The 27,506-nt window shown below is 43.6% G+C and overlaps 1 protein-coding gene across 1 annotated transcript in view; it reads right to left on the reverse strand.

Annotated features, from left to right (window-relative positions):
* The window catches only part of LOC124595947 (clavesin-1-like), a 220,311-nt gene extending 197,054 nt beyond the window's left edge, over nt 1-23,257 (reverse strand). Inside the window, exon 1 of the mRNA XM_047134869.1 lies at nt 23,116-23,257. The gene's annotated coding sequence lies outside the window, so the exon portion shown is untranslated. The remainder of the gene's footprint in view (nt 1-23,115) is intronic.
* Between the last annotated feature and the right edge of the window lie 4,249 nt (nt 23,258-27,506).

Below are 27,506 nucleotides of genomic sequence, written 5' to 3' on the forward strand. Positions count from 1 at the left end.
TGGAACTTGGAATACCAAAGAAGTATGTTAGACTTGTAGAAGCGAGTTTTAAAAACACAAAAGGTAGAGTACGCGTGGGGAAATTGGAGTCAGAAGAATTTGTAATAAAGAACGGACTTAAGCAGGGAGATGCCCTGTCTCCGCTACTTTTTAATTTAGTCCTAGAATATATTGTACGAATGGCAGCAGATAATCCAGACGATGTGGAGTTAAATGGAAATATTAAGATATTAGGGTATGCGGATGATCTAAACATCATTAGCGATAGGAAAGAATCTGTAACAGCAGATGCGAATACGTTAATCAAGGCTAGTGAAGATGTAGGTCTAAGGATAAGTGAAGACAAAACTAAATACCTGGTTACTACTAGAATGCCAGCAGCAGTAGATCAGGAAATGTTAAGAGTTGGAGACATGCAGTTTGAAAAAGTGAACACATTTAAGTATCTAGGCGTGGACATCACTTCGAGAAATGAGATTGAATCCGAAGTGAAGAAGAGATTACGGGCGGGAAATGCGTGCTACCTCTCACTGAATGCATTACTTTCATCACAGATATTGTCTAGGAATTTAAAGATTAGAATATACAAAACTATTAATCTACCAGTTATGCTGTATGGGTGTGAGATTTGGTCTCTCACTGTGCAAAATGAAAAGCCGTTTCGAGTATTTGAAAACAAAATTTTGAGGAAAATTTTCGGAGCGAGAAGGGATGACATTAGCGGAGAGTGGCGAAAACTGCATAACGAAGAGGTTCACGAACTCTATTCAAGCCCTGACATAATCAGTATTATTAAATCACGTAGGCAGCGATGGGTGGGTCACGTAGCTCGAATGTAGGAGGACAGGGCAGCGCGCAGAGTACTGGTAGGGCTCCTAGAGGGAAAACGTCCTGTGGGGAGACCGAAGCGGAGATGGGAGGACAATGTGAAGGCTGATTTGAGGAGTCTAGGTATTGAAGGTGAATGGATGGAAATAGTCCAAGACAGGGACAGATGGCGAAAATATGTTGCTGCTGTAATGGCCTCTCGAGTCCGGTATGACCAGTGAGTAAGTACGTAAGTAAGTAAGTAAGCGAATGTATTGTCCATCATTTTCAGCCGTCATCCTCCATCGGGGATATTTGCGAATCTCTTCACGCATATTTTCCATAATTAATGAAAAATGAACATTCCTCCTATATCACGCAGCCTATAACATGCTTACGATAGGCCGTGCAGCCGACTACACAAACCAGGAAATTATTGCTTAACTAACAGACACATTCAGCAGGACTTAACAGACCATGCACCAATTGGATCCTTGTTTCGTAGTGATGTGCAGCAATGTAACATGGCGAGCTTTTTCCCTGTTTATCTCTCTGCGTACCAGTTCCAATGTCCTAAATACGTAGGTAGATTTTGTACAGGTTACTATTCCTTCGAGTGTAAGGGTTCTTTAGAATTGTGTCCTCAGATGTTTAATAGCTCTGACATCGTACAGAGTAAATCTCAGTAAGGTCTGGCATCCTTATGCAGCCACAAATTTGAAACGCTTCCAATTTACGCTTCTTTTTTTCAATGGTTCCTTGTTTAGTACCCGTCACGTGATCTTTACGACTCTTAGATAGAAGAATTCTTTAATGTCTTGTTGAATCATCTTTAATTTTGATGCTTAGCAAACTTTTAGGTTTCGGAAGCACACTGGACGCAACATTAGCACGCCGAATATTTCCCTGCCCCCCCCCCCCCCCCTCTACACACACACACACACACACACACACGCACACACACACACACACATACAGGAAATATCACCGCCTCTAGAGTCGACACGGTGTAAGAAGATCCCAGGTCGCAGCACTGTTCCCACCTTTCAGCTGCGAAGAGCTAACGGCTGCAGGCGAAAACGTTAGGCGTCTACAGGGGTGTGATGACAATGAAGCGTTGCCAAAGATAATTTTACAAAATCGAGTTACGTTATTGGTTGAGATAGGCCCAAAAGCTGCCACGCCCAGCCTACTGCAATTGTCACAGATCAGCTTACGTTGACTGAACTACAGACTTGATAAATATTTGAGTTCAGCGAGGGGAAGCGTTTAGTTTCTTCATGTACGCCATTTCAAATGGCGGTAACCCATTGATGATTGTACGAATGAGAAGCTGATTGCTACGATTTATCCGCCTATGACTGAGACAGGATGATTTAGCGCATCACAGTCGAGGTGCCATAGAGTACCCGATTGTTGTTCAAAACAGGAATGTGTGCTTGGAACGCTGTGAACACGGCTTTTCCAATCACCATGGAAATGTCGTCGAGTGAAAAACACTTGCCCATCAAGAAAGTTGAAACAAACGTCCTGGTTCATTTACATGGTAACCTGAATGCGTGGCCCCAAGCCATGATACCGATGCAGCCATTATGTAATCTCTAGAAAGTAAAGTACATCAGAACACTATCAGAATATAAAAAAATCTCTCTTATTCCCAGACTACGGATTATATGAAGGAGCGACAAGGTCTTCAAGTCTAACAATTTGTCCTACATCTACATTTAAATTCCTCAGATCGGGAGAGAAGTCCTGCATAGCAGCCCTTGAAATACCGATAGAGTCGACACGCACTCTCAGTAAATCCAAATGTGGCTAGCGGATACATTCTTGGAAAGAGTAAAAAGACACGAGGAAATATGCGTAACGTCTGCGGCGTTTATGCTGGCGTGAGTGTATGCCTCTCAGACTGCGAGAAGGGAAGGCTTAAGTTGCGACATTAAGTCGCGCAGAAGGCTTCCTGAGCACCGATCTCGAGAATTTAAATGTTTGGTAATACTATGCTTTAAGGCATTTTATATTATGTACTGATGATGGGCTATGCGTCTGTATAATTAACAACTAATCTGTATGATTTTAGCAGCCTAGTGAAGTATCTATGTAAGATGTTCAGAAAGAGGGAATGAACACGAAGAGGCAACAGATGAAGTCGATAGCAAATGAGCGCAATGTACTGTCAGTAGCGTCGTACGAGATCCCTAATTTAAGACAGCCACAAAGGAATACTTTAGATGGTAGCAAAACAAAAACAAAGGCTCGAAATATCGAGATCGTGAGTTTCATTGACCTGTCAATTTCTGAGTTATCAGTCCTGACGCGAGATGGCGTCTAAAGATAATGAAAATCTTGCTATTATGCATTTCCGTTTGTAGACACACAGTTTAAGTTTTTGTGCATAAGACCCGTTTGTATCAATAACATAAGAAGAATGAACCGATAACCCATCTGGCATAGTCAGAGCATCAAATTAAACATACGGAGCTGCATTGATTCATAAGACTACGAAAAGGAGATGGATCTTAATTAAAGACCAAGTAAAAAGAGAAATTAATCGAGCCTTAGCAAGTTACGACAATGAAAATGATGCGAGCTAAAGAGAACAATCTCAGTAAGACGATGGTAACCAACTATCCCAGACATCATCTCTCAACGCTTTTTACCGTTAGATCTCTTACACTCCCTTACGCTCTCCACTAATTGCACACAGTTTCTAAACACTGGAGATCTTAGTTAAGGAGTACTGTCCATGGACACCGCATGAATAAGTGACATTCTGTACAACTGCAGTTGCGGCTGCACCGGAACTACGCGACGGAGTGTGAATGAACTGGGCCTCAGGCTAAAGATTGTCCTCTGTCAACTAAGTGAAGACGTGAACAGACATTTCACAAACCCTGACAAGTGCACAACCGTAAGTCATTCATGAAAGTGTCAAGTCATTTTAGCTACTCAAATAGAAAATGCCTACCGTAAAAGGTGGCGCACGTCGTCTCAAAGCAAGCAGTGGAGGCGGGGACAGCTGTCGCGACAGGCGAGGGCAGCTGGTTCAGCTCGGCTTTCGGGATTTCACTACTTCTGAGACAACAGGCATGTAGCAGCAATAGGTGTGACAAAGGCTGTTTATAAGAAGACTCGTCTGAAACACAACTAAGCGAAAATCCACCACACAAGCGACAGCGGAGAGACACATGCAGTTAGCTGACTCATGTCAAGTGGAAGAACACAGATTACAAAGATACTGTGTAATATGAACATGGCTGCTTTCTTCTACAATCACTGTGGCCGTGAAAGCAGCATGACCAGCAAAAAGAGAAAGGTCTTCAGAGGACGGTTGCAACGAGCTTTTGTAGAACAACTTTTGGAAATTAAACATTTAAGAGAAATCTTCACGAAGCAGGATGATTAGCTTAACATATAAAATGGCTCAAACGGCACTGAGCACTATGGGACTCAGCATCTGAGGTCATCAGTCCCCTAGAACGTAGAAGAACTTCTTAAACCTAACTAACCTAAGGACGTCACACACATCCATGCCCGAGGCAGGATTCGAACCTGCGACCGTAGCAGTCACGCGATTCCGGACTGAAGCGCCTAGAACCGCTCGGCCACATGGCCGGCGGTTAACATATAAAATATGTTTACTTGTCCACATTATTAGTTAATGACCACTTCTCTGATTATTACTTAGTAATGATGATAGGCCAAGTTTCCTGCATGTTATCACGTCTCACACATGTTATCTCCTTAGCTAGTAGATGTCAACTACTTTCTCACAAACATCACAAATTGACCTCATATTTTAAGGAGGAATCATCACACTAGCAAGATATCCGAACATTTGGCCCATAGCTCTGATAGTACGCAGTTATGACCTCCTGAATGTAGAGCTTTCAAACTTCGCGCCCACCGATTGTTTCTCACTCACTCCGCTCCACTGCAGCCGCCTATTGCCCGAGCGCCAAGTACTGCTTTGCAGACTGACAACCTGAGCCCTCCTATTCGCAAGATGTTGAAGGCGACGGAAGAGGACCGTGGTTGAACAAACCAGTCTAACGTTTACTGCAATACTGTTCGAGAAAAAATGTTACGTAACGTGAAAGAGAGGTGAGTAATATGAGCACATGAGAACCTCACGCACATATACGTTCAATATTATTTTAACAATATTCTCATACCGGTATTCTGCAGCAGTTATAGATCAAAGTCAACATAAGTAACTGGAGAATCGTTATGAAATGAAAATGTTTCTCGATTCACATTTTGCCGGCCGTTGTGACCGAGCGGTTTTAGGCGTTTCAGTCCGGAACCGCGCTGCTGCTACGGTCGCAGGTTCGAGTCCTGCCTCGGCCATGGATGTGTGTGATGTTCTTAGGTTAGTTAGGTTTAAGTAGTTCTAAGTTCTAGGGGATTGATGACCTCAAACGTTAAGCCCCATAGTGCTTAGAGCGATTTGAACCATTTGATTTACATTTTAATCACTCCAGTCACGTTGAAAATATAACTCCTGAAAATGCACTTATTTTAACAGCGTCAGCTTTGCAATTGAAAGGAAACAACGCGAAACAGCGATGTTAACAATTACCTAGAGCTACACTACTACTTTAATGACATTCATTTACACTCCATTTGTGAATCGCTACATGAATTTCAAAGTAAAGTAATCTCTGACATCAGCTATAGATTAGAAATATCGAACTGACCACGAACAAACTACATTACCAAAGTCAGAAAAGTATTTCGCTGGATGTTCATAAAGTACTACACTGCTGGCCACCGTAAATGCAACACCAAGAAAGACAAGAGGTAGCACAACAAAATTTATTTTGCAGATAACATGTTGACCAAGTATCAAATGATTACGTTTACAGATGTCTGTGACATGTGGTTCCTGCCAGAATCAGTAGCCAGAGTAGCCGCCATTGTTGGAGATCACCGCTGCCACACGTCTCGGCATTGAGTCAAAGAGACGTTGGATGTGTTCCTGGGGTACAGCAGCCCAAGCAGCTTCCACACGTTGCCAAAGATCATCTGGTGTGGCAGCTGGGGATGTCATCTGGGTCACTCGTTGAGCAACCATGGACCACATGTTTTCTATCGGCGAAAGATCCGGAGAGCGAGCCGGCCAGGGAAGCACTTCAATCTGGTTATTGCCGAAGAACCTTTGGACAATGCGTGCCACGTGTGGTCGCGCATTATCCTGTTGAAATATGGCTGTGGCCGAGCCCTAAAGGTAAGGAAGGACAACTGGCTCCAGCACCTCGGATATGTAGCGCCGGCTATTTAAAGTACCGGCAATGCGTACTAGAGGCGTGCGAGAGTAATATCCAATACCGCCCCATACCATAATACCCGGTGCAAGACCAGTGTGGCGGTGCATAATGCAGCTGTCCAGCATCCTCTCTCCACAGTGTCTCCACACTCGAATCCGACCATCGTGGTGCTGCAGACAGAAGCGTGCCTCGTCAGTAAAGACAACGTCATTCCATTCTGCCGTCCACATCCGTCTGTCATCACACCATTGGCGACGGAGACGTCTGTGGTTCTGCGTCAATGGTAGACGAAGCAATGGACGTCTTGCGGACAGACCACTCTGCTGTAAACGGCGTCGAATGGTACGCGCAGACACTGGATGATGCGTTACAGACGCAATGTGCTGTGCTATGGTTCGGGATGTCACTGAGCGATCCGTCACTGGCATGCGCACAATTTGCCTATCAGCACGTGCAGTGGTGCACCGAGGTGAATGCGATCGACCACGTCGGTCCGTCGTACCCTCCTGCATCCAACGGTCACATATCCGCTTTACAGTTGTTTGGTTTCGTCCAACACGACTAGCGATTTCTCTGTATGATAATCCACAATCCCGGTAAGCCACTATCCTTCCTCTGTCGATCTCGGATACTTGATCAAACGATGTTCGCTGTTGTCTACGAGGCATAACTGATCGTCTTGTGAAACAACCACAAGGTAAACACACGTGCCGAACGTACACTCGTCGAAATCGCCAAGCCTTAAATGGCGCTATGAGGTGGCGCCACAGGCGCGCGTGATGTGCGTCTGCGCTGAAATTCTAATCAGTTGCATATCTCATCGCTGCAAACTCATGGTGTAAATTTCACTTGATTCGGATGCTTCCTTCAGGGTGTTGCATTTACGGTGGCCAGCAGTGTATATGATCACTGGCGTAGCCACCTCGATGCCATACGTAGTGGAAGACCGGCCGAAAGAACGATGTTTTTCAAGAAGAGATCGCATATTATTGTGCTTTCAGAAGTTCGCATCGACACCCAGAAGTCGTGCCGAGTTGTTAAACCTATGGCCAAAAAACCCTTTAATACATCCAGCTGTTGACAGTACCTTATTGCACACGACGGTGTCGATAATTCAGATGATTCAGGGGCTTCTGCTGCGTGTTTTAATACGCATAGATCCTCTTGACCGTCTTGAAAGACAGGTATCCTTTCTCTCCACTTTTCCAAAAGGTGGCGGCTCGTCTCATACAGTCATCTGTAACGGACAGGGTAAAGTCGTAACCGACGATATGACGCTTGCACAGCAAGCTTGCTCTGCCTCGTGATGACTTGGTGTTGTGTGATGTCCTTAGGTTAGTTAGGTTTAAGTAGTTCTAAGTTCTAGGGGACTGATGACCATAGATGTTAAGTCCCATAGTGCTCAGAGCCATTTGAACCATTTGAACACCAAGCTTCATTATAACTAATTACCTCTTATTTACATCCTTGCCCCGTTGTACCAGTGAAGATGTTCGACTCTTCACCCTGGTGAAAGGGCAACCTCATTATCGTCATTGTCACTTAAAGAAGCATCGAACATCAATCTACTCTATTGCTCTTTATCGAGCACGTCTTCATTCGTGAAGTTGTTTATGACTGCTGCAACGAAACTGGAACAGATAAGTAACAGCACATTCGATTTCGTTCGCTTTGTACAGAAATTAGTCGAACAGCGGCATATAAATATGCTTATCGGTCACGAGTTTCAGGAGCTCTCGTTCTTTGACGATAAGACGTTGCAATTTAAACGTCATTCCGTAATGCTCCTGAAGTTTCCGTATTTCTATCGCTTGTTGGTTCATCGATATTATGGACATAAACCTAGTACTCACTCTACCGTACAATACTTCGCTCTCGGGCATTACGCGGCTTCGTTGGGGCAGAGCGATTGACGAAGAGTCAGTGCGCGCGAAGCTTAAAAGCTGTACATTCTGAAGGTCATAATTGCGCACTACCAGAATTATGGTCCAAATTTTCGAGCAGGAGTGATTCCTCTGGCTTTTATCTTATAACAGAGCTTTTTTCTACCGAAAATAAGAAGTTAAGTTGGTGAAGTTTTCTTATCACATTTGAAACTTGCGGGGTCTGTTCAAAATGTGGTGTCACCGCCAGACACCACACTTGCTAGGTGGTAGCCTTTAAATCGGCCGCGGTCCGCTAGTATACGTCGGACCCGCGTGTCGCCACTATCAGTGATTGCAGACCGAGCGCCGCCACACGGCAGGTCTAGAGAGACTTCCCAGCACTCGCCCCAGTTGTACAGCCGACTTTGCTAGCGATGGTTCACTGACAAGTTACGCTCTCATTTGCCGAGACGATAGTTAGCATAGCCTTCAGCTACGTCATTTGCTACGACCTAGCAAGGCGCCATTATCATTTGCTATTTATCTTGTGATGCATGTACCGTCAGACCGATGTTCACCAATTATGGATTAAAGTTAAGTATTCCAGAAGCTACGTACCTATTTTGCTAGTCTCTATTCCTTTTAACTGTTCCAGACCTCACGCCAGCCTGCGTGAGCTTAAACGCGTGCCTTTCGGCTACCTCCTAGTGGCTTGGCTGTCTTGCCAAGTCACAACACAAAATATCTACGTTATATGCCTCCATGAGTGAAACTAACAATCGCATACATTTTACATTCTAAATTGTACGGCCGTTCAGCTCCATTGATTTGAACATGGGAAATTTCGTAATGCTGATGTGCAGTTGTTGGTCTCTACCCATTCTGTTTCACAAACACAACGTAAACCACAAAGAATAATGCCAAGTTACTTACGTGTGATAGCAATATTAAAAGTTAAACAAAGGCTGAGCTGCATAAATCTCAGACCTTCAGTTCTAATAAATCTTTCAGGATTGAGAATTAATTACTTGACCACCCACACGCTCGTACGTTTCTCAGTGATTACCGATTCCGCGAATTCGCCCGCGTCTCCTTTTATTCTTGCCCCTGGTTCTGCCCCCCTCACTAATGCCCCCGACATGGGGCTGAGTGCTTAGATAGTGAGAACTGGGTACAGAGATGTAACTGCCGAGGCAGTAAGGTTGTCTGCTTATCAGCGCGAGTTACAGCACGAACAGACGCTCCCGTGCGGTCTGCAAGAGCTGCGGTCAGGGTTCACTGAACACCGCGGAGCTGACACGGAAGAGAACGCCTCTCTGAAGCGGTCAACGACCACAATGCTCCAGTGAGAGACGCTCTCTTCTGCGCACGGTGCTTTGTCCTTTAAATACTCCAACTTGACACTCATTTTTCATTGTTCCTAAGTGTCACAATGGTTACTAGCTCTGGCGTGAGCAGCGGCTTGTGCGCTGCAACGAAAGCCACTGGTAAATTGAAACACTGTGCTAATTCAGATTTGAGTCCAGGTCTGATAAACGAAATCACTCATGAAGTTTCAAATAGGAGATGTTTAGTGTTTTTGCCAAGAACGTTAAAATTCTACATTTCACTTACTGTACGTAAGACGACATCTCTCCATGAGGTTCGACCAGGTTAATTCAAAATTTTACTTTAGTTGCTTTTCTTTCTGTAAACCGCAAAGCTTTTTCATGGTAAACAAATCTGCCACAGTTCTAAAATGCTTTTTTAAGTCTTTCATCAAGTATATGTGAAATCTAAAGTAAAACAATAGTTGTAATCTACTCCTTCAATCAACTAAAAAATTAAGCAATAAAATTTACAAAGTAATAAATAAAATGATTAAAAAATAGTCTACCTAGCAGTAGTAGGACGTCATGTCCGTGCCCAAACAAGTGGTTAGCAAACATGTACCGTAGTAGGATCGTCATAATAGCATCCCAAACTGCAAGTAACGCTAACTTTCAAGAGGGCTTTGGGAGAATGCCTCTTACACAAAAATTGTCAACAGGAATGCGCACAGCCTACAAAAATAAAGCCACCACAGGACATCAGGTGGAAATCACGTGCTAGATCAAAGTTAGAGCACAAATCACACTACGGGTTACAACTATTTTGTACTTTAAATTTCAGATACACATGATGATGGGGCTAATACCACGAAACGTGGCGGTATATAGCGACTTTTGTCGTGTTAGACTTCGGTCAATAAAAGAATTTTACAAATGTGGTGGATACGTTTACCATGAACATGTTGCAGAACATGTTGTGGATGTCCTAGAAACAAATTTATGCAATGATTTTTTATTAGAAGTCCGCAGCTTGTGGTCGTGCGGTAGCGTTCTCGCTTCCCACGCCCGGGTTCGATTCCCGGCGGGGTCAGGGATTTTCTCTGCTTCGTGATGACTGGGTGTTGTGTGCTGTCCTTAGGTTAGTTAGGTTTAAGTAGTTCTAAGTTCTAGGGGACTGATGACCATAGATGTTAAGTCCCATAGTGCTCAGAGCCATTTGAACCATTTTTTATTAGAATTCTGAAACAAAGACGCTTATTCATGATTTTTACAACACGTGCTCTGAGATAAGAAACTATTGAAGAAATGCATTTCCATCAACGCTACATTATTTAGCAGAAACTTCCACTGCATCTGTTATATCGAACGAAAACCTAGGTGCTGTTGTTGATTTTGTAGATAGTAGTTTCTGTGCAGTGCAGATAAAGAATATGCCAATAGGAACAATGAAAATAATGGTATCGGCAAAAGGAGATGGGGGGACACATCCACGAAGATTTTTTCTGGAGTAATGAATTCCCCAAACGTTGCGAGCCTTTTCCTTTTTTAGTGTTCCGGCTTCCTTAAGAAATGTAGATTAGAGTCAAAAGTCAGGTCGAGGACAAGGTACATACGTAGGTACAAACTACATACGTATGTATATGACCAGGTGTAGTACAGGGCATGGCGGAGTGTACGTTACCAGTATTCTAGACTTACTGTCTCATTCCATTCGCGTATTGAGCGAGGGGAAATTATTCATCTCTGTACACGATTTAATCTCTCTCATCTTATTCTCTTAATCCCTTCACGAGGTGTACGATGGTGGCAACATAATGGTCTTCGAATATATATTCTTTGTAGTACCCAACACTTTTTCGTGAGAACAGCTTTATTTTTCTTCCATGAATTTTAATTAAAATACGCCGAGCATCTCTGTTGCCTTTCATGTGCACCATACCGATTCGTTAAGATCCTGGCAGGGCGTCTCTGAATTCGTTCAGTGCGTTGTCGAGCTTGCTTGATAAGGACTAACCTAAGGGTAAGAAAGGTTCGAGGAGAGAGGGGAAAAAAGCGGTGAAGGTGGATCGTGAATCGTACTGGGTAAGAGCGTTCCTCGCGAAAGGCAATGTCCCTTGTTCGGGTTCCGACACGCCACAATTTAATTTGCCGGGAAGTTTCACTAGGAGAATTCTCTGAAATTTGTCACACTATAGTCTAGTACGCGATATTTTTTAGGAGTGCATTACATTTCCCACAGTATCCTTCGACACAGGTTGGGGAAGGGCACAGTCTCTGACAGGGTGATGGAAATAGGCCGTGTCCCTTTCAAAAGAACCATCACAGCATTCACCTTCATTTAGGGAAAACACGGAGAACTCTCAGAACAGATTCGCTACAATCTCTGTTCCTACCTGCTCCAAGTCGGGATACACCGGAAACGTACACGCCTGCGAGACAGTGCTCAGCATGTCGGTAAAAGCAACATTGGCGAATATGGAATCACCGAACAGCCTCCGCACCGGTGATGCTAGAGGCAGAGACAATCTGATAAGGTGTCGTTTCTCTGCGGAAGGAACGCAGGTGAAAGTCGGTAGAATAGATCACCTCCCACTTGCGCTTTTACGGAACGTATACCTTGTCTTACACACAAAGCTTATGTCAACTGCAAATGCTGTAGGTTTGTCCCTTTGTCAGTTGATTATGTGGTTTACTCAAGGGCTATTTTCGTTTCTTTTTCTTCACGTTTCGTCTCTTTAGATTGTGCAGAATGGCGTGCCGCCCTCTTTAACATGGAAAAGTAGGAAAAGCAACTGCTGACTGACATTAGGGGATTCCACTTGCCGAAGCAGCAGGGATCCACGTGAATAACACTTGGTATCAGTACAGCAGCACTTGCGAGCTGTTGACGAGCTGAGTATTTTTTTCCGTTAGATGCTAAAGCATTCAAAACATTTGTATTGTCATAGGTTGTAACAGTTAATACCATACGCGTTTGTCTATGTCTTCAAGGGGAATGTGTAAATTTGAAACTGAAGAAATATTACATGTATGGGTGAAAGAGCGACTTGCAAATTTGAAATTTAGCTCAATATTGTACAGTATATTTTAAACATTTTAAAATTGATCTGCGTTATTAGTGACCTGTAGCCTTAGCCGAGGCTTAGGTTCAGTAATGGCAGGGTGTGAGTGTACGAAACGACAAAGTATAGAATGTGTTTATTCCCGTGTGGTATTCATTATTTCTTTATAATGCTGACAGTAAGCGTTGTTGGAGGTTGAGAATGGGGAGACAGCAGATTTATCGCAGGGATAACAAACAGAGAAGCAACAATTCTGTCTTTTTTCGATGAATAAAAAAAGACTTATTTCCTTCCTTAGGTTGCTCTTCACCCGTCGTGCCAGAATTGCTGATTTCAACAGAATTAATGTTGACTGTCCAGTGCTTTTCCACCATGAATAAACGAAGACACATTAACTCAAGAATTGTAATGACGGACGAATTAATAAGGCTCCATACGCCCACTTTACAGGACGAAGTGCTTTAAGTTCTCTCAGTGCATTAATGGGGATAAGGAAGTTTACTATGCAATATCTTGTCAACAGTAAAATTTTAGAAACTGAACAATAGCTCAACTGAACTGATTAGCAGAGGGAATTGTTGGTGGCTCGTTTAATTCGTAGTTGTAGATTTTGCATAAGATAATTTAGAAATAATAATTTAGAAAAACCAACAAAAAACTGGATGGCCGAAAGGAAAGGAAAAGAAGGTTTTGTCAAACATATTTATTAGGCCCGTGCTACTGATCTTTTACTGCCGATTAAGACACTACTGTATGAAGGCTACATCGGAGGATTGGTTTTTGAGACACGAGTAAGCTGTTCACACACTTATTGGGTTGATAGAATAATCTTCCTTTTCGTGTTGAAAATGATAATTCAAAAATGGTTCAAATGGCTCTGACCACTATGGGACTTAACAACTGAGGTCATCAGTCCCCTAGAACTAAGAACTACTAAAACCTAACTAACCTAAGGATATCACACACATCCATGCCCGAGGCAGGATTCGAACCTGCGACCGTAGCGGTCGCGCGTTTCCAGACTGTAGCGCCTAGAATCGCTCGGCCACTCTAGCCGGCGAAAGAGATAATTCCTCAATGCAGCCGTGAGACGTGTTTTGTTGACCTCCGAGGAAGAATAGCTGCGAAAGTCTAAAATTCAGTTTCACGTCCCAGCAAAGCCCAAAACTTTAATTTTTAATTTGCTACGCAAGGGCAGATTTCGACTCAGATACTTACAGTACTTCCACACACGAGATATAACCATAATCTGTTTGACAAGTGCTTTTGCACTCTCTCCACTAAAATTATTGTGACTGGAAGAAAGGCTGGTTCGCGGTAGTCATTACTTAGTCCAGTAGTGAGTTATTTAGTAACTTGTTTGGAGAGAATTATTCAGACAAGCAGTTTAGTAAAACGAGTTCGTTGAATTTACCACTGACGTCCCAATCGACATGTCTGAATGCAGGTACTTGAGTTTGGCTCTGAGCACTATGCGACTTAACTTCCGAGGTCATCAGTCGCCTAGAACTTAGAACTAATTAAACCTAACTAACCTAAGGACATCACACACATCCATGCCCGAGGCAGGATTCGAACCTGCGACCGTAGCGTTCAGGTACTTGAGTTTCTTAATTTTGTTGTGAATTACTGGATTACCAACAAGGTTTGTTAGAGTGATAAGACGTTAATCGTATTTTTTAGTGCCTATTTGGATCATGAGTACTTGTGACATGTGAAAAGACGGATGTCTGTCATAGTTGAAAACTGTGTCAAGATGTATTTATTTATTTATAGAACCGGGGACCTAAAAACAACGGAGAGGCTTCGTCCCCGCCGTATCCCTTAGTGGTTCACAACCGCACAACAGGCTACAGCAGTCCACTCACCCCACCGCCGCCCCACACCAAACCCAGGGTTTTGCGGTTCGCCGCCCCCCCTCCCCCCCTCCCCCAGTGGAGACTCCTTAATTCAACGCAAAACTCTGCTAGGAGTTATAGGGTGGTCGTAAACTCGTCCTTTCCTTCAACAATATCAACTTACTCCGTCAGTTATTGGCTGACATAAATTTTAAAGACGCCTCTGAGCCACTGTGCAACTTTCTTTCACGCCACTTCCGTAAGTGAAGGAAGCGATAAATGACGGAAAAAGTCGTAGGGACAATTTCGAATTTAGTCACTGAATGTCACCTTGAGCCTCCTAAACATTCAATGAAGAAAGTTAACGGAAAAATCTAAGTCGATATGGTTGGGGGGGGGGGGGGGGGGGGGAGCCGGCGGAGGGGTTTATACCCGCCCAGTTACTCCTGAGTCCAGAGTGTTAACCTACTTTGAAACAATCACAACCATGTACTCAGTTTTTTCATTGAAGTTTTGTTCTGACTAAACAGCTCATTTAAAATATTGCTATATTTTCTGCTGTTCCAGAAAGTAGTTTTTGAACACCTAAATTTTGCGTTTCAATACTGTCCTATGAACAGATTTGTCTTGAACTCCACGTAATAGAACTATCATTGCTGTTGCGTCTCATATGTTCCATAAGAAAAGAAACTAGTGCAAGGTCACATAGTGCGGTGAGGTGACATGTATTTAACTTAACATGAAGGAAGCATATACAGAAATATCCATCCACATCTACACCCGCAAGCCACCTTATGCTTTGTGGCGGAGTGTACGTTATAGACAATATGCATTTCCCCCCATTCCTATTCTATACGCAAAAGGTGTTCGGGAGGAAGAACTGTTTACAAGTCTGTTATAGCTTTAGTTTACAGGATTTTATCATCCTTATCGTGCGAGTTGTGTATGGAAGGATGCAGTATGTTGCCTGACTTGTTGAAACGTTCGCTCTTGGTGTTTTAACGAACTGATTCGTAACGCACAACGCCATCTGCCAGTGGAGTCGAACGAGAATCAACGGAACTCTCGCAATAGCCTATACTCTACAGGTCACTGCTTAGAGCATAGCGGCAGGTATTCGACACCGGTATCGACTTTTCGTTTTCTTTCATTTCTTCATTTCTTGTCTGTTAAATGCGTCAATACACGGCCTACTATCGGTTACGATCCTTGCACCTGATATGCCACAGATGTAGCAGAACTATTGTATAGTTTTTCCAATACCGAGAGTCCAAATTTACTCAACCGCATTTTTTTTTTCATTGAGAATCCCTACTGCGTTTTCGTAGGGGATTCACTGACCTATTACGATCCCCGTAGTACGACTTTGATCCGTTCAGTTTGCTGTTGCCATGCGTAATTGGTAAATTCTAGCTAATACTAACATCTCTAAAATGTGGCACAATCGTTTTTTATGCTGACCCCTTGGTGGATCCTCGCAATAAATATTTAATTCCGCTTCACTATTAGTGTGCTATTTCCATTTCAAACAGCTTCGTAGTGTTATTTTCAGGTCCCTAACTTATGTGCCAGTTTTTAGAAGCTGACCTCTGATCTTGCCTGGATACTCAAAGGCTCTTTTCTTTGTCACGGGTGCTGCCTTCCACATCAACGAAGTTGTCTTTCGTTATACCAGATTTAATTACTATGGAAGTCGTTCGCTTCCTTACAATCGGCCGGCCGCAGTGGCCGAGCGGTTCTAGCCGCTTCAGTCTGGAACCGCATGTCAGCTACGGTCGCAGGTTCGAATCCTGCCTCGGGCATGGATGTGTGTGATGTCCTTACGTTAGTTAGGTTTAAGTAGTTCTAAGTTCTAGGGGACTGATGACCTCAGCTGTTGTCCCATTGCGCTCAGAGCCATTTGAACCTTACACTCGTCCAAGAGCTATAGATAAGAGCGTCAGCAGCAAGCAGTATTTTAGTGTTATGTACTCCACCTGCCAATCGCTCTAATATGTTGAGAACATTAGCGTTTTTATTACGTTTTCTAACGCTATCTCATACTACTACGTTTTTGTTGAACATTCACCATCCAGCGTAATTTACTAGGTTCTTTTAGTCCAGTCGGTCTTAGATCTGGGGAAAACGACATAATAGGTATCGGTCCAAGATTAGCAAACTCCCCATAGTTTTCAGATAGGGATATAATTGAATTGCTTTATCTTGGACGATCAGAAAAAAAACAGCTACGCATACTGCCAATTCGGATTAATGAAACAAATTAAGTAGATTTCTTGTTCTATAGACATATTTTTAGAAAAGCTTCCATGAATGATCATATTGTTTAAGCTCTTAGATCTCTCAGAAAGCTGATTATTCAGAGTAATTTGTCTTTCACCGCCGTAAGATTTCCGGACGTGATCTTAGTTTCCATCAACGCTGTCAAAGAAACGTATTTTAGCGGTCTTTCCTTGAGAGAGTGGTATGTGCAGCGAATCACTTCTATGTAACTGATTCCTATGTTAACTGCTTAACTTCGTTATACAGCCATTTGGTTTATTAGAGGGCAACAGTTTCGTGGTTACAGGGGTTTCCTTCTTTACTGACTGAACTGTTGGCTAGCTGATGAATTTAAAGATACTTAAGACACAAAGGAATTACAGACATTAGCTACAAGCAGGCATTGATTGAAATCAATTGGGAAAGTTGAAAATTTGTACCCATTGATTTCAATCAATGCCTAATCGCAGCCAATGTCTAATTCCTTTGCGTTTTTATTCATAATGACTGCTGGATCATCACAAATTGTGTATTTAAAAAGAATTGGTGTGCAACAGAGCAACTGCAAAGGTTTGTTGCCATTAACTGTGGCATATGAAATTTATTGATGCCCTTTGCACTGAAGCGACAAAGTGGTATAGATATGCGATTTCAAATACAGATATATGTAAACAGGCAATACGGTGCTGCGGACGGCAACGCTTATATAAGACAAAAAGCATCGCCGCATTTGTTAGATCGGTAACTGCTGCTACAATGGCAGGTTATCAACATGTGAGTTTGAACGTGGTGCTATAGCCGGCGCACGAACGATGGGACACAGCATCTCGGAGGTAGCGATGAAGTGCGGATTTTCCCGAACAATTATTTCACGAGTGTATCATGAATATCAGGCATCCAGTAAAACATCAAATCTCAGACTTCGCTGAGGTTGGAAAAAGGTCCTGCAAGAACGGGACCAACGACGACTGAAGAGATTTGTTCAACGTGACACAAGTGCAACCCTACCGCAAACTGCTGCAGATTTCAGCGCTGGGCCATTAACAAGTATCAGCGTTCGAACCATTCAACGAAAGATCATCGATATGTACACATAATGACTGCACGACACAAAGCTTTACGCCTCGACTGGGCCCGTGAACAGAGGCACTGGAATGTTGATGACTGGTAACATGTTGCCTCGTCGAACCAGTCTCGTTTCAAATTTTATCGAGCAGATGGACGTGTAAGGGTATGGAGACAACCTGCATGCCAGCAGCGGACTGTTCAAGCTGGTAGAGGCTCTGGAATGGTGTGGGTCGTGTGCAGTTGGAGTGATATGGGACCCCTGATACGTCTACATACGACTCTGGAAGTTGACAAGTACGTAAGCATCCTGTCTGATCACCTGCATCCATTCCTGTCCATTGTGCATTCCGACGCACTTGGGCAATTCTAGGAGCACAATGCAACATCCCAAACGTGCAGAATTGCTACAGAGTGGCTCCAGAAACACTCTTCTGAGTCAAACAGTTCCGCTGGCGACCAGACTCCCCAGATATGAACATTATTGGACACATCTGGGATGCCTTGCAAAGTGCTCTTCGGAAGAGCTCTCCGCCCACTCTTACGGATTAATGGACAGTCCTGCAGCATTCATGGTGTTAATCGCCTCCAGCACTACTTCAGACATTAGTCGAATCCATACCACGTCTTGTTTCGCCACTCCTCGGTGCTCGCGGGGGCCCTACATGTTATTAGGCAGGTGTACCAGTTTCTTTCGCTCGTCAGTGTAGGGCATAAAGCTTGTAAAACAACAAATACGAGTAAGCTTTGCCTCCATTCTTCAAGGAACAAAGCTTAAGTCGACATCCACACAAATGAAAACAGAGTAATAAATGTCAACTTCACGTAGGAGGGGATCTCTCAGAACCGGAAGACATTATAAACGGTTAATTTCAGCCGTTTTTTCGTGTGAACTGCCTCCATTGTATTTAGAACTACGGCGGCAGCGTTGACAAAGCGTCCCATTATATGAGTGTGTATTTAGCCTCGGTGATCCTGTCAATCGTTTAAATAGTTGCAAACACGAACTGCCGAAACAGTCTTTGCCAGAATATGATAGCGCCCGGTCCACTCTCAAACCTAGGTTGTGATGATGCATTTTTAATGCATCCTGGAGTGTAGATTAGGACGCAAGGTGAAAATTTGGTTAAGAGTTAGCAAATCAAACTAAAGCCAATGCAGAGTAAAGGTTGTGGTAATTTAACTATATTGTGACCCGAAGTCTACGTTCGCAACATTTAACGCATTTTGAAATTGAAAACAATTATGTTAAGTAAGACGGATCTCCGGCAAGTATTTTGTCATTATGATTTACATATATTTTATGTAAACTACGAAAAATGTAATGGGGGAAGGAGGGGGGGGGGGGGGGGAAGAGCCGGGGGGAGCACTACCTAGTTGCTCATATTTTTTTTTTCGTATTAGAGACTTATGTAAATTGTAAAAAGATATTACTTTAAGGCCAGTAAACTGTCATAAACAAACGTAGAGTTGGATTTGTTTCCATCGAAAACATAAAAAGACTCAGTGCTTCTCACCGCCTTTTGCATACTTTACATGTTAGGATCAAACGACAAATCCCTCTTCGGTTACGTAAAGTCCAGGATGAGCCAGAACGTCGACAACAAAAATTAGGATGTTACTCAGGAATATTTTCTGAGTTTTCGTTACAAGTGATTCCTGGTCTCACGTGGCTGATCACGGAGCAATTGCATTTCGTCCTCTCTTTCACGCGCTTTTATTTTCTCTCTTCGCTTTCAATCTTGCATTCGGTGCGGCTCGCTTAGTTCTTTCGGTGGTGTTTGTTGCACGTTGACAATGTTATTCAACAGTCTGGATAGGCTTATTGATGAAAAGTTGGCTAGCATGCAGCTCATGGACGCTGTCAGTGAATGCAATCAAAGATCACAACGCCGCATGTTGGACTAATCTTGCAGCGACTGTAACCACGTCCCGGTTCCTTTCCATTTGTACATAACGCCTACGAGAAACCGGATCCTGTATTGCCGCTGCACTTTTTTATGGTTGCGTATTACAGACTTTTCCACCGGCCTGAAGTTATGTTCAGAGAAACAAATGCAAATGGGGTAACACACCGAATGCATCATACTTACGTTATTGCTGTATAGCTAGCCACCGGAGATCACGAGTTGCCTGTTCCAAAATATAAAATGTTCACGAAATTTGACCATGGACATCGGGTTCATCCAATATAAACACGAGTCGTCAACCCATAGTCATGTATATAGCAACTTCACCAGTTATTTAATGTGTGTGTGTGTGTGTGTGTGTGTGTGTGTGTGTAACAGCTTACAGTGTATTATCGAAGTGTATATCGTTTTCCTTCTACAGTTCACTAAATGAGAGTCTATATTGTCGAGAAGAAATCCCATGCTGGAATATATTTACAGGGATAGTCAAACTTGCCGTGACACTTAAACAACAGCCTTCACAAAGTTCGCGAACTGACACCACAGGTCAGCCTGACCGCGCTTTTCTGAGCTAAGAATATACTTGCTGAGTGCACCGAATTGCCCCAAAACGTAACACCACACGAGGTTGTAGAGTGAAAGCAAGTGAAGTAAACAAGCCTTTGCGATTCAGTTCCAGACAATGGAAATTATTTTTATAGTAAAGACAGCATCATTTAGTTTCTGCACGAGATCTTGAACGTATGACTTCCAAGAAAACCTTCCATCTGTCCTCAATTCTTCAATGATTGTTTGATCATCTTTCGACAGTAAAACTTCGCTTTTACAAGAGCCCCGTATCAGAAAATGCATGCACTGATTTTTTTTCCCCCCCTCATTCTCTCTCTCTCTCTCTCTCTCTCTCTCTCTCTCTCTCTCTCTCTCTCTCTCAGTCTTTCTTTTCTCGCTGCTACGAGTTAATATGTTCTCTCAAAGCCAGTACTGATGTCACTGACAACCCTTTGTATTACGTTCCACGCCTTTCACAGCAACACTTGCGTCATCTGCAAACATAACAACTTTGTCATCTTTCATGTTTAGTGGTAAATCATGACGTACAAGGTATTTCAAAATTACACCGACACAGTTCAAGGGGACATAGAAGTTTCTTAAGGAAGAAAATGCGGGTAGGAACTTGTGTCAGGAAACGTCATCCAACGATGCTACAGAACGTCAAAGTTACAGGTGCCGGCGCCTGTATATTATGTATACACAGGGAGATTCCGTGATACTACAGATTTTCTGGGTTGCTGGAGAATGATAAATGTATCAACGTGATGAAAGGGACCCTGTGGTCCATAAACGAACGAGTGGAAATTTGTTAGTGAAAACGATTCTGATACCTTTAATAGTGGAAAAAATGGTTCAAATGGCTCTAATCACTATGGGACTTAACAGCTGAGGTCATCAGTCCCCTACTTAAACCTAACTAAGGACACCACACACATCCATGCCTGAGGCAGGATTTTTAATAGTGGAATACATGTAACAGTACTGTTGTTGATACGGTTGTAGGGCAGGCTACTTTCGGAGCAGGTAGTATGGATCACAATAAGAAAAAATATCTAATAAACAAGGGCTCTAAAATGCTTATTTAGGAGCTGTAAGTAATTTTTCGATAGATGAGACGTGTTTCACTGTAGTGAAGATGAACAGTGCTTATAGCTCCTCAGGTACGCATTCTTGAGCCCATGTTTACTGCAAATTTTTTCTTGTTTTGGTCAGTACTTACAAATCTGAAAGTAGCCTACCCAGAAATCTAGCAATCTTAGCAACGACAGTACCCGTACATGTGTTCTATTGTCAGAGGTATCAGAAGGATTTTCGCTTATAACTTTCCAGTCGTTCGTTTCCGGATCAGGGTCTCTCAACTCAAATTGATACACTTATCCTTCTCCATTATCTCGAAAGTTTGTAACACCTTCATGGAATCGCATAAACATACACACACAGGCGAGGGTGCCTATAATTTCGACGTTTTGTAGCGACGTTGGATTACGTTTCCGGACACGAGTTCCTACCTTTATTTTCCAACATCCTTCTACATCTCCTAGAAATTAGTCGGTATAGCCTGGCCGGGTGGCCGAGCGGTTCTAGGCGCTACAGTCTGGAACCGCGCGACAGCTACCGTCGCAGGTTCGAATCCTGCCTCGGACATGGATGTGTGTGATGTCCTTAGGTTAGTTAGGTTTAAGTAGTTCTAAGTTCTAGGCGACTGATGACCTCAGAAGTTAAGTCCCATAGAGCTCAGAGCCATTTGAACCATTTTTTTAGTTGGTATAATTTTGAGACACCCTGCGTATCTAGAAAAGCGATGGATCCAGAACAGACCCGTGTGGTAACCGATTCCAGTGAAACAACGGCAACGCTGATGAACAATCAGGGGCTTACGAGTCCTCGAGGTGGGAACTGTAGAATTTTGGAACACGTATTACGTTCGAGTATAATGACTTTTCTGGAGACTAGAAATCTACTCTGTAGGAATCAGCATGGGTTTCGAAAAAGACGGTCGAGTGAAACCCAGCTCGCGCTATTCGTCCACGAGACTCAGGGGGCCATAGACACGGGTTCACAGGTAGATCCCGTGTTTCTTGACTTCCACAAGGCGTTCGATACAGTTCCCCACAGTCGTTTAATGAACAAAGTAAGAGCATATGGACTATCAGACCAATTGTGTGATTGGATTGAAGAGTTCCTAGATAACAGAACGCAGCATGTCATTCCCAATGGAGAGAAGCCTTCCGAAGTAAGAGTGATTTCAGGTGTGCCGCAGAGGAGTGTCGTAGGACCGTTGCTATTCACAATATACATAAATGACCTTGTGGATAACATCGGAAGTTCACTGAGGCTTTTTGCGGATGATGCTGTGGTATATCGAGAGGTTGTAACAATGGAAAATTGTACTGAAATGCAGGAGGATCTGCAGCGAATTGACGCATGGTGCATGGAATGGCAATTGAATCTCAATGTAGACAAGTATAATCTCCTGCAAATACATAGAAAGAAAGATCCTTTATCATTTAGCTACAATATAGCAGGTCAGCAGCTGGAATCAGTTAATTGCATAAGTTATCTGGGAGTAGGCATGAGGAGTGATTTAAAATGGGATGATCATATAAAGTTGATCGTCGGTAAAGCAGATGCCAGACTGAGATTCATTGGAAGAATCCTAAGGAAATGCAATCCGAAAACAAAGGAAGTAGGTTACAGTACGCTTGTTCGCCCACAGCTTGAATACTGCTCAGCAGTGTGAGATCCGTACCAGATAGGGTTGACAGAAGAGAGAGAGAGAGAAGATCCGACGGAGAGCAGCGCGCTTCGTGACAGGATCATTTAATAATCGCGAGAGCGTTACGGAGATGATAGATAAACTGCAGTGGAAGACCCTGCAGGAGAGACGCCCAGTAGCTCGGTACGGGCTTTTGTTGAAGTTTCGAGAACATACCTTCACCGAGGAGTCAAGCAGTATACTGCTCCCTCCTACGTATATCTCGCGAAGAGACCATGAGGATAAAATCAAAGAGATTAGAGCCCACACAGAGGCATACCGACAATCGTTCTTTCCACGAACAATACGAGACTGGAATAGGAGGGAGAACCGATAGAGGTACTGAATTTACCCTCCGCCACACACCGTCAGGTAGCTTCCGGAATATGGATGTAGATGTAGATGTGGGAGCCGACGGTTACCTGTAGACGGCGTGGTGCGGCTGTGCGGTGGCAGGGACAGCGTGCAAAGTGGCGGTCGTGGCGGCGGCCGGCGCGCGACTGTCGACTGCGGAGCGTGGGCCGCGGGCGCTCTGGCCGCTAATGCCCGCCGCCGCCTCCACCACGCAGCCCGGCCTCTCTGCCCCCACTACTCGCAGCAATCTGCGACGCCGCGCCGCACCTCGCCGCGGCACTCACGCGGAATACCGGCCGCGTGCTCGCCTTCCGCCTCAGGGTCACCCGCAACCGTCCCTACACGCGTTTCTCGTTTTATTCAGGAGGTAGTATGGGGCGGAGCTAACACTGAAGACCCAAATAAACTGGTACAACTGCCTAATGCAGTTAATGAAGCAGGCAAAAAGGAATACAAACGTCTCAAAAATGAGATCGACAGCAAGTGCAAAATGGCTGAGCAGGGATGGCTAGAGGACACATGTAAGGATGTAGAGGCTTATCTCACTAGGGGTAAGGTAGATACTGCCTACAGGAAAATTAAAGAGACCTACCCCCATGAACAATTGACCTTGCCGTTGGTGGAGAGGCTTGCGTGCCTCAGCGATACAGATGACCGTACCGTAGGTGCAACCACAACGGAGGGGTATCTGTTGAGAGCCCAGACAAACGTGTGGTTCCTGAAGAGGGGCAGCAGCCTTTTCACTAGTTGCGGGGGCAACAGTCTGGATGATTGACTGATCTGGCCTTGCAACACTAACCAAAACGGCCTTGCTGTTGTGGTACTGCGAACGGCTGAAAGCAAGGGGAAACTACAGCCGTAATTTTTCCCGAGGGCACGCAGCTTTACTCTATGGTTAAATGATGATGGCGTCGTCTTGGGTAAAATATTCCGGAGGTAAAATAGTCCCACATTCGGATCTCCGGGCGGGGACTACTCAGGAGGACGTCGTTATCAGGAGAAAGAAAACTGGCGTTCTACGGATCGGAGCGTGGAATGTCAGATCCCTTAATCGGGCAGGTAGGTTAGAAAATTTAAAAAGGGAAATGGATAGGTTAAAGTTAGATATAGTGGAAATTAGTGAAGTTCGGTGGCAGGAGGAACAAGACTTTTGGTCAGGTGAATACAGGGTTATAAATACAAAATCAAATAGGGGTAATGCAGGAGTAGGTTTAATAATGAATAGGAAAATAGGAGTGCAGGTAAGCTACTACAAACAGCATAATGAGCGCATTATTGTGGCCAAAATAGACACGAAGCCCACGCCTACTACAGTAGTACTAGTTTATATGCCAACTAGCTCTGCAGATGATGAAGAAATTGAAGAAATGTATGATGAGATAAAAGAAATTATTCAGGTAGTGAAGGGAGACGAAAATTTAAGTCATGGGTGACTGGAATTCGACAGTAGGAAAAGGAAGGGAAGGAAACGTAGTAGGTGAATATGGATTGGGGCTAAGAAATGAAAGAGAAAGCCGCCAGGTAGAATTTTGCACAGAGCATAACTTAATCATAGCTAACACTTGGTTCAAGAATCGTGAAAGAGGTTGTATACATGGAAGAACCCTGGAGATACTATATGGTTTCAGATAGATTATATAATGGTAAGACAGAGATTTAGGAACCAGGTTTTAAATTGTAAGACATTTCCAGGGGCAGATGTCGACGCTGACCACAATCTATTGGTTATGAACTGTAGATTGAAACTGAAGAAACTGCAAAAAGGTGGGAATTTAAGGATATGGGACCTGGATAAACTGACTATATCAGAGGTTGTACAGAGTATCAGGGAGAGCATAAGGGAACAGTTGACAAGAATGGGGGAAAGAAATACAGTAGAAGAAGAATGGGTAGCTCTGAGGGATGAAGTAGTGAAGGCAGCAGAGGATCAAGTAAGTAAAAAGACGAGGGCTAGTAGAAATCCTTGGATAACAGAAGAAATATTGAATTTAATTGATGAAAGGAGAAAATATAAAAACGCGGTAAATGAAGCAGGCAAAAGGAAATACAAACGTCTCAAAAATGAGATCGACAGGAAGTGCAAAATGGCTAAGCAGGGATGGCTAGAGGACAAATGTAAGGATGTAGAGGCTTATCTCACTAAGGATAAGATAGATACTGCCTACAGGAAAACTGAAGAGACCTTTGGAGAAAAGAGGACCACTTTCATGAATATCAGGAGCTCAGATGGAAACCCAGTTCTAAGCAAAGAAGGGAAAGCAGAAAGGTGGAAGGAGTATATAGAGGGTCTATACAAGGGCGATGTACTTGAGGACAATGTTATGGAAATGGAAGGGGATGTAGATGAAGATGAAATGGGACATACGATACTGCGTGACGAGTTTGACAGAGCACTGAAAGACCTGAGTCAAAACAAGGCCCCGGGAGTAGACATCCCATTGGAACTACTGACGGACTTGGGAGAGCCAGTCCTGACAAAAATCTATCAGCTGGTGAGCAAGATGTATGAGACAAGCGAAATACCCTCAGACTTCTAGACGAATATAATAATTCCAATCACAAAGAAAGCAGGTGTTGACAGAAGTGAAAATTACGGAACTATCAGTTTAACAAGTCACAGCTGCTAAATACTAACACAAATTCTTTACAGAGGAATGGAACAACTGGTAGAAGCCGACCTCGGGGAAGATCAGTTTGGTTTCCGTAGAAATATTGGGACACGTGAGGCAATACTGACCTTACGACTTTTCTTAGAAGAAAGATTAAGGAAAGGCAAACCTATATTTCTAGCACTTGTAGACGTAGAGAAAGCTTTTGACAATGTTGACTGGAATACTCTCTTCCAAATTCTGAAGGTGGCAGGGGTAAAATACAGGGAGCGAAAGGATATTTACAACTTGTACAGAAACCAGATGGCAGTTACAAGAGGTGAGGGACATAAAAGGGAAGCAGTGGATGGGAAGGGAGTGAGACAGGGTTGTAGCCTCAACACGATGTTATTCAATCTGTATATTGAGCAAAAAGTAAAGGAAACAAAAGAAAAATTCGGAGTAGGTATTAAAATCCATGGAGAAGAAATAAAATCTTTGAGGTTCGCCGATGAAATTGTAATTCTGTCAGAGACAGCAAAGGACTTGAAAGAGCAGTTGAACGGAATGGACAGTGTCTTGAAAGGAGGATACAAGATGAACATCAACAAAAGCAAAACGAGGATAATGGAATGTAGTCGAATTAAGTCGGGTGATGCTGAGGGAATTAGATTAGGAAATGAGACACTTAAAGTAGTACAGGAGTTTTGCTATTCGGGGAGCAAAATAACTGATGATGGTGGAAGTAGAGAAGATATAAAATGTAGACTGGCAATGGCAAGGAAAGTGTTTCTGAAGAAGAGAAATTTGTTAACATCGAGTATTGATTTAAGTGTCAGAAGTCGTTTCTGAAAGTATTTGTATGGAGTGTAGCCATGTAAGTGAAACATGGACGATAAATAGTTTGGACATGAAGAGAATTGAAGCTTTCGAAATGTGGTGCTACAGAAGAATGCTGAAGATTAGATGGGTAGATCACATAACTAATGAGGAGGTATTGAATAGAATTGGGGAGAAGAGGAGTTTGTGACGCAACTTGACCAGAAGAAGGGATCGGTTGGTAGGACATGTTCTGAGACATCAAGAATCACAAATTTAGTATTGGAGGGCTGCGTGGAGGGTAAAAATCGTAGAGGGAGACCAAGAGATGAATACACTAAGCAGATTCAGAAGGATGTAGGCTGCAGTAGGTACTGGGAGATGAAGAAGCTTGCACAGGATATAGTAGCATGGAGAGCTGCATCAAACTAGTCTCAGGACTGAAGACCACAACAACAACAACAACCTGCCTAATATCGTGTAGGGCCCCCGCGAGCACGCAGAAGTGGCGAATAACAACGTGGCATGGACTCGACTAATGTCGGAAGTAGTGCTGCAGGGAACTGACACCATGACTCCTGCAGGGCTGTCCATAAATCCGTAAGAGTAGGAGTGGGTGGAGACCTATTCCGAAGAGCACTTTGCAAGGCACCCCAGATGTGCTCAACAATGTTCATGTCTGCGGAGTTTGGTAGCCAGCGTAAGTGTCTAAAATCATAAGTGTATTTCTAGAGCCACTCTGTAGCATTTCTGGATGTCTGGATGTGTGGGGTGTTGCATTGGCCTATTGGAATTGCTCAAGTGCGTCGGAATGCACAATGGACATGAATGGATGCAGGTGAACAGATAGGTTGCTCACGTACTTGTCACCTGTCATAGTCGCATCTATACGTATCTGGGGTCCCATATCAGTCCAACTGCACATCCCCCACACCATTAGGGAGCCTCCACCAGCTTGAACAGTCCCCTGCTGACATACAGGATCCATGGATTCATGAGGTTGTCTCCATGCCCTGACAAGTCCATCCGCTCGATAAAATTTGAAATTAGAC

This window comes from Schistocerca americana, chromosome 2 (genome assembly GCF_021461395.2).
Source record: "Schistocerca americana isolate TAMUIC-IGC-003095 chromosome 2, iqSchAmer2.1, whole genome shotgun sequence".
In the NCBI taxonomy this organism is placed as follows: domain Eukaryota; kingdom Metazoa; phylum Arthropoda; class Insecta; order Orthoptera; family Acrididae; genus Schistocerca; species Schistocerca americana.